Source organism: Nicotiana tomentosiformis, chromosome 2, assembly GCF_000390325.3.
Source record: "Nicotiana tomentosiformis chromosome 2, ASM39032v3, whole genome shotgun sequence".
Taxonomy (NCBI): Eukaryota; Viridiplantae; Streptophyta; class Magnoliopsida; order Solanales; family Solanaceae; genus Nicotiana; species Nicotiana tomentosiformis.
This window is the reverse complement of record NC_090813.1, coordinates 116,186,228-116,194,792: the sequence shown is the minus strand read 5'-3', so window position 1 is coordinate 116,194,792 and position 8,565 is coordinate 116,186,228.

Genomic DNA, 8,565 nt, shown 5'->3' with positions numbered 1-8,565 from the left:
CCATTGTTGTTGGATTGTATTTTCTTTTTTACATATGACATTTTCGTATTAAAAGTTAAAATAGAATGGTATAATTTTAATCAAAGTTGGGCATGATTCTCAATAGAAAAGAAAATGACAGCTGGACTGTAACGACCTAATTTGTCGTTTTAAAAATTTACGTCCCGTTCAGTGACTTAAGGTCTCGAGCAGCTTCGCAATATGTATTATGACTCGCGGGTGTGGACGAGTTTGATTTACTGAAAATTCAGAATTAAATTAAAAGAACAATCCTTAATTTTAAGTTTAATTGGAAAGAATTGACCGGAGAGTTGACTTTTGGGCAAACGACTCCAAAATGGAATTTTGATGATGTAAATAGTTCTGTATGGTGATTTTGGACTTAGGAGCGTATCCGAAAAATTATTTGGAGGTCAGTAGTAGAATTAAGCTTGAAATGCCGAAAGTTGAATTTTTGGGAAGTTTGACCGGGGGTTGACTTTTGATATCGAGGTCTGAATCCGATTCTGGAAATTTAAATAGGTCCGTTATGTCATTTATAACTTGTGTGCAAAATTTGAAGTCATTCCAAATTGATTTGATATATTTCGACACAAGCTATAGAATTTGAAAGTTAAAAGTTCGTAGATTTTGATTTGAGGTGCGATTCGTCGTTTTTGATGTTGTCTGATGTGCTTTTAGAATTTAACTAAGTTCGTATGATATTTTAGGATTTGGTGGTATATTTGGTTGAGGTCCCGGGGGATCTCCGGTGAGTTCGAATGCCTAACAGATCGATTTTGGATTTGGAGGAGGAGCTCAAGCAGTTGGGCATCTGGTATGATCGCATCTGCGCGAAAAAGGGCCGCATGTGCAAGCTCGCGGGTGAGGGGAAAGTACGAAGCCGTAGGTGCGAAGAAATCACCGCGGGTGCGAAAACCCCTAGGCAATACAAAAATAGAGGGGTTCCGAACTTTTGCCATTTTGGGCATTTCAAGCTCGGGTTGGGCGAATGTTTAGCAAGGTTTTCACGGAAAAACTTGAGGTAAGTCCCTTGTGATCAATTCTACTCCATAATATTGAATTATCATCGAATAATCCGATTAGATTACTTATTTTTTAGGTGTAAATCATATGTTTTAACTTAGGGATTTGAAAACGAAAATTTAAGATTTGGAGGTCGAGTTGTTATTGCAATTCGATAAAATTGGTATGGTTGAACTCGTATCGGAATGGGTGTTCGAATTTCATGAAAAAAATTATCGGGTTTCGAGAGGCGGCCCCGCGTTGACTTTTGTTGACCTTTTGGAATAAATTTTTAAGTCGACGTATTATTATCCGGAATTGTTTCCGATGTATTTTAATGAAGTTATACAATTAATTTGGTTAGATTTGAGCGGTCCGGAGGTCAATTCAAGCAAGAAGATGATTTTGGAATATCGGTATAACTTCAAAAAGGTAAGTGTCTTGCTTAACCTCGAGTGAGAGAATTGCCCCTTAGACATCGAGTCTTATGTGCCATTTGTGAAATGTGAAAAGTCGTGTATGCGAGGTGACGAATATGTAATCGGGTTTATATGTGCAAATTTTTATTGGATTAGTCTTAGGTATTATTGTGTAGTAAATTGGGTAATCGTGGATAATTTATACTATATTAAAAGCACGAAGGCCCTTAGCTAAATATCGTTCGCCTTTTTTACCCTTTAAAAATATATTTTATATTGAACAATTGATAAAGATAATAATATAGTGTTCGAGTAGGAAAAAAGTTCGAAAATAATTCGCATCTTCATAATATCTTAAAAGCATGAAACATCAACAAATAATTAAGTCTTTGAATTTATAAATTAGCAACAAAAAAAATCAATTCAATATTTTTCAAAATCATTATGTAAGTAAAATTATTTGTCAGGTTGGTAAAACTTTTAAGGTACATATTTTTATTTTTACTAGAAAAGCATCGGCCATGAAACAAATAAGAAAATAGATCAAAGTTCATTATAATATAGTATTAAAAATTAAATTGCTAAACATGCTAAGTTTAAGCATTAAGGATGTAACATAAGACAAAAGTTATTCAAACGAAGTGTCTGTTATCATTTTTCTTTCTTCTATATTCATTCCAATAAATAGTAATTCCCTATAATTTTTAATTTAGTATTATATATTTTTGTAATTTAATATTAGTTACTTAAAACTTTTATTGTTATTTATTACAACATTTTTCTACGAGGAGTTCTACCTCATCACTCACAAATTTCTAAAATACCATTCAAATTCTTTAATTTATTTTGTTATCTTTGAATAATTGTGGTAAAAGTATTTTTGTGTTATTTGCTTATGTGTTTGGTAACAAAGATAACAATAATTTTTATAAGATATTTCACACCTCATAAATCATAATAATAGCATATAAAAACATATGTGGAGTAGAATTTCTTTATTTTATTGAGCTAGCTTAGTGAGATTAAAATTTTTTATTTCAGGAACTTATATTTCTTTCTTTAATATTTGTTCAATAACAAAAAATATATTATTTATGTAATTTTTAAAATTTGTATATTCATTGATACGTGCAGGTACACGCGCAAAGCGCGTACCCTAAGACTAGTTATTAAATCATCTGCTTGCCATACCTAAATCCTTGTTGTTGAATTTATTTTTATATGACAATTTGATGAAATTATTACTTGTATATTTATGTGAATTCCGTGAGTTTGATGGTTAATATTTCTTGGAATTTAATTTCATTATGGATTTTTTCTCTACAAATAATTAATTAAGCAAGGTTAAGAAGAAGTGTTAATATAATTATCTAAATTTGCATTAATAAAGGCTTTGCTTTATGCTGAGTAATTTCTATCTCCATTGATTGTTTTTGGGTGTTATATACATTGTGTGGAGCCTTGAGCTATTTGTTGTGAAATTAATTGATTTTGTTATATCTTTAGAATTTGGTTGTGACCATTGGGCAAATTGTGATATGAATTGATTTTATTATGTTGACGTGATAATTTTCCGTGTAAATTATTATGTTGTGTGAGTTATTATTTTGGGGAGATAAGGGTGGCATTTCACCATTGATATTATGTGGGTATAAGAGTGACATTTCACTATTATTTGTATTTGTTGGAATATTGTCTGAGCGGAGCCATAAGGGTGGCAATAGGAGTGATAAGGGTGGCTATTGTTAGAGACGATATGTGATGATGTGGGTTTGTAGTGTTGATGATTTTCATGTGATGTTGTGATTTTCTTGTATTTATTTTTATACTTTGTGCAATTTGTCTTGTTGTTGGTAAATCGATAACAATCTGATTTATGTTGAAATTGAGAGCCCTTGGTTATTGTCAAGCGGATCATAAAATAAAATGTGGGCACGAGGTGCCGTGAGTAAATAATGAGTATATTTGGTACGTGAATTGTTCGTGCAGTTGTGATTTGAAATGTGGGCACGAGGTGCTGTAATGAAATGATAATGATATTTGGCATGTGAATTGTTAGTGTAGTTGTGATTTGAAATGAGAACACGAGGTGCTGTAATGAAATGATAATGATATTTGGCATGTGAATTGTTAGTGCAGTTGTGATTTGAAATGAGAGCACGAGGTGCCGGAAAAATATGATGATTTAATTATGGGCACGAGGTGCCATGAAAATATGAAAAATGGGTTGAGACCCGTATTTACGAAAAATATGAAAATGGACTGAGACCCGTATTTTTATGATTTTGAAACGAGGTGTCACATGGTGACTCTTTAATCGAAAGAATTATATTCAAAATATTTATTTGAAATAATTTTTATTCAAGAAGAATTATATGAAACAATTGTATTTGAAAAATAGTTTTATTCGTAAGAATTATATGTGAAAGATATTTAATTAAAAAACTTGATTTAACTGGGTGTAATTATATTTATTAATTGTTGAGCGATATTAAATGGTGATTTTATTATCTTATTGTGCATATTATTTGTTGTTTTATGTTGCCTTGATGTTATTTGTTTCCTATTATTTTATATATTATATTGCACAGGTTATTAGATTAGTGTGTGTCTTGATTGTACCTCGTCTCTACTCCATTGAAGTTAGTCTTGATACTTACTAGGTACCGACCGTGGTGTACTCAAACTACATTTTTGCACATTTTTGTGCAGAACCAGGTATTGGAGATATCGGACTTGAGCAGAGTTAAAGCGGGATTGTAAAGATTCAAGGTAGAGCTGCTTGGTCGTCGCAGTCCCTTGGGGTCATTTCATTTAATTGTACTGTTAATTTGTAATCAAACAATATTGCATATTCGGTTCTCTTGATCATTCCATGTATTCAGTTAGAGTTCGTGACTCAGTACTACCTGTCTTGGGAGGTTGTATATTGTAATTATTTTCGTTGTTAGTTTCTATAAAAAAAAATGACTACAAAATATAACTGAAATTGGCTTATCTAGCCTTAGAGACTAGGTGTCATCACGACGTCTGTGATAAGATTTTTGGGTCGTGACATGGACTTATGGAAACTTCAAATAATTGAGACAAAACAGTGAAGGTAAGTTCAAGTTTACAATACAATTCAACTGCATATCCTTTGGATTCCCTTCTCCTGGATAGTAGGAGTTTGAGTGCACGATACCCAAAAACTTGGCACCAACAAATTAAAGGGACCAAATTGACTACAATTTTAACTTTTTTAAGGACCACAATTGCCAATTCCTTCTTTGACTTTATCAACACAGTCAATTAGTACAACTTCAAACAAAATGCTGCACATGTTGTTAGGTGTTTGCCTTTGGCCCCCATTCAAACTTCCTACATGTCTTTACATGCATTTGACTTGCCCATTCTAATCACCTCACTCCTTCTATTTCATATTTTGGTCCAATTAATTCTTCCTTTATTTTGTTTGTAACCCTTATTTTTCTACCTAAAAATATGAAATGATTCTCCAATACATTCCTTTTTCTATATTTTGACTAATTGTTTCGGAAACTAGGTCACAATAATTGATATTGTAATGGATGTGCAATTTAAATCTCACATTAAAAGTATATAAAAAAAATAGTATACATAAAAGATGACGAAACACTTTAATTAGTGTAAGCTTTTCTAAAAAGTATCATACAAGTTGGATTAAAAGCGTATAAGAGGTCACAGATTCAAGCGGTGCAACCAGCCTCTTGTAAAAATATAGAGTAAGACTACGTATAATAGATTTTTGTGATCCGACTCTTCTCCAAATTACGCGCATAGCAAGAATTTAGTGCACCAAACTGTTTTTTTTAATATCATACAATATTAAAAATATCGTTAGGCTATCGTAACTCAACATATTGGGCCACAAGAAAGAAAGAAAGAAATTAAAGCTCAAATTAGGGGGAAATGAATGAGGGAAAGGAGGAATGTGTGCTCCAACTAACTAAGGGCAATGGCAATAACTAGGGCCTAGGGGGTAGGGTACAAATTTTTGACTCATTACTCAATGCCAGACACATTAAATGGAAACTCAATCTTTTTCCCAAGCTGTCCTTCTTAGTTGTTGGAGTTGTTGGAGTGACTAAATTAAATTTGATTTCTCTTTTTCACCTCCACTTCGTTCTAAGTTCCCAAGTCAATTAGTTCAAAAAAAAAGCTATCAAGCTTTTCAAAAGTGAATCCCATTTTCTCGAATTGCATGAACTTTATTTGTATAGTGTACACCTTGCAAAGATTAGTGCTCTTCTCTTCTTTTCCATATAGTAGTAACTTTTGTATTTGATTTCGTGTTTTTCTATTTAAATAAACAAGGGGATTATAGTTCTCTATCCTTGAAGTTGCTACTATAAAGTTTCGTGGAGGGAAAACATTTAATGCAAATGTTTGATTCTCGAAAACAAGAGGAAACCATATTGACATCAAAAGTCACGAACCCCTTTTTATCATAGTTAGTGTCGTGCATCCAAAACGATGGACAATGGAAAGAGGGAAAACATTGTTTACATCAAATTAATATGTGTGTCTTATCTATAGTAATCTTTTATCAAAATATCATGGTTAAATAATATTTAGTCTCGCTTTAGTTGGTGACATTTAAAACTACATTCTCTCAACTTTTGACTAAACATTGGATATGCGAATAAATATTTTTCGCGAAAAAGACAGGGGCCTCACTACTGTGGTCCGATAGTATTAGTACTTGAGTGAAATTAGAACTATGTAAAATATGCATTGTCTAAATAATGTGAGAGGGACAGACTTATTTGAGGCAAATAATGTATCGTTGTCTCTTAATGATGCAGTCCCTCTCTCTTACTTAAATAATAGGTTCTGATGAAGGGCAAAAGAGGTCACTAACATCTGATATATTCATAAAATTTATTCAACTTAATGAAGTTGACTATATATTATGCGCATGCTACATTAACCTTTTTTAAAATAATAAAGTGGCATTTTTATTTTCTCACTGCAACCTCAAACAATGTTTTAGTCTAGTAGGTTATGTAAACAGTAAAGTATAGCCAAGAGAGTGATAACAGTTTGATATTTTGAATCTGTCCCAAAAAAATTCCATTTAATTGAAGTTTTAAGGATTGTTTCTTCATTCAAAGTGCCGAACCACTCAACCTAGTCATTTGCTCTAAAATTGAATTAACCAACTTTGAGACTTTTTCTGATTTTCTTACCTAATCTCTCATGAAAAGAAATTCAGCTCTAGACGAATGAAAAAGAGTTAATATCCTAAAACCTTCTTTAATTATCAATTTTTGTGAGTTACTTGCATAAATTATAGGGTGTCTCCCAAAATCTCCAGAACTATTTCCCCCTTTATATTAAAACCTCTCCTTTGCTTACCTGGCATAATGTGTGAAATAACTCGCCAAAGAGCGCGTAAAAGACTTACAAAACCAACAAAATAGCCTAACTGACAGTGTGTAATGGCTAATTAGCCTTACAATTTTTAAAAATTTATTTATTTATTATTTTCTCCTCATTTGCTTCATTTTTTCACATTTTTCTTTATTTTTTCACTTTCCTTCCTTATTTTATTTTTACATTTCCTCTTCAGTTCTCGGTGCTGCAAAATTTTCACATCTCTTGTTCCTCTAAAATTATTTATTCTTTTTCTTATTTTAGTCTTCTTTTATTTCTTACCCATATTGATGAAATAACACCCCTTTAAATCTTATTAAATTCAACACTTTATAGAGAATAATTGAGTCTATTACTATATGCTTTTTTTTGTTGCAAAGTAAATATAATCAAGAACTTATTCAACTGGAATCTATCATACAACACAATCACAATTAAAGTTAAAAAAATAATACATTTATATTGGATCGTACTTTATCCAAAAATATTTACAATTAATCAATCATCTGAGAGTAATACACCACAAGTAAGCTAGCTACATCGAATACTTATAAGCTCATATAGTTATATAGACACACCTAAGAATTCAACAAGGAGTTTTTAATATAGGATATAGTTCAAAGGGGTTTTGGGGACATCAGATAATTTGGAAGGATATTAGGCTGAGTTAAATAGTCGCGTGTAATACCACATGATACTTTTTTAGATAATTAGGAAACACACCTCTAAAAATTAAACTGAGGAATTTTAATATAAAGAGAAATATAGTTTAGGGAAGGAATTTGGAGACACCCTATAGTTTAAGTAGATAACGCACAAAAATTTGATAGTTAAAGAGGATTTTAGGGTATTAACTCAATGGAAATTGAATTAATAAACTTCTACAAATATGAGTTAATAGAGTATTTAAAAGCGGAATTGATAAAGAAAAACTTTGTCTATGAGCATTTAATAATGTTGGTCATTTTCTATTTTTCTTTTCCACGTGGAGGGGGAATGGTTTTTAGGCAAATATGAGTAGATTAATAATAAAGGGTGTTATGGTACACAATAACTGTTTTTGTCTGCCTTTTTATCTCAACGATTACCTAATAGTGTCATAAAATAATTAGATGTCGGTTTTATAAATTATTATCCTAAGTAAAACAAAAAGTTATTCTAAGTAGTTTGCTCATAAATTATTGAAAACCCTCTGATCGACGTAATGTTAAACTACCCTATTTACATATTCATGATTATATTTGAAAAAGATATTTTTCAAAGGAAAATATAATGATTTCCCTTCTCGTTCTTGGGAGGCTACGAGAGAAGCTTATGTCTCTTTCTATTCCTAATTTTCCTCTTTTACAAGTGATAGTGCGCTCTTTAAAGTGATTATATGATCAAGACTCGAGAGCTTTTTCTTTCTCGCAACTTCCTCACTTTGCTTTGCCAATTTCCACTAGCAACAAAATCTACCCTTTTATATTCTTTTTCCCCCAAACTTGTTCTTTTCCCTTTTTCTTTTGCTTTATTTCTCGGGGAAATACAAGTCCTACATTTGAAAATCTTCACAATTGATATATGAGTTGTGAGTCCTGCATTTGAAAATCTTCACAACCATAGAATTTTCGGTTCTTCATTAGACTTAGCTCCCGTATGGCCATACAATTTAAGAGTTTTTTTCAAATTTTATTTTGAAATATGTGTTTGTTTATAGATTTTTAATCATTTTTTTTACGGATTTTGAAAATAAACTTTCAAA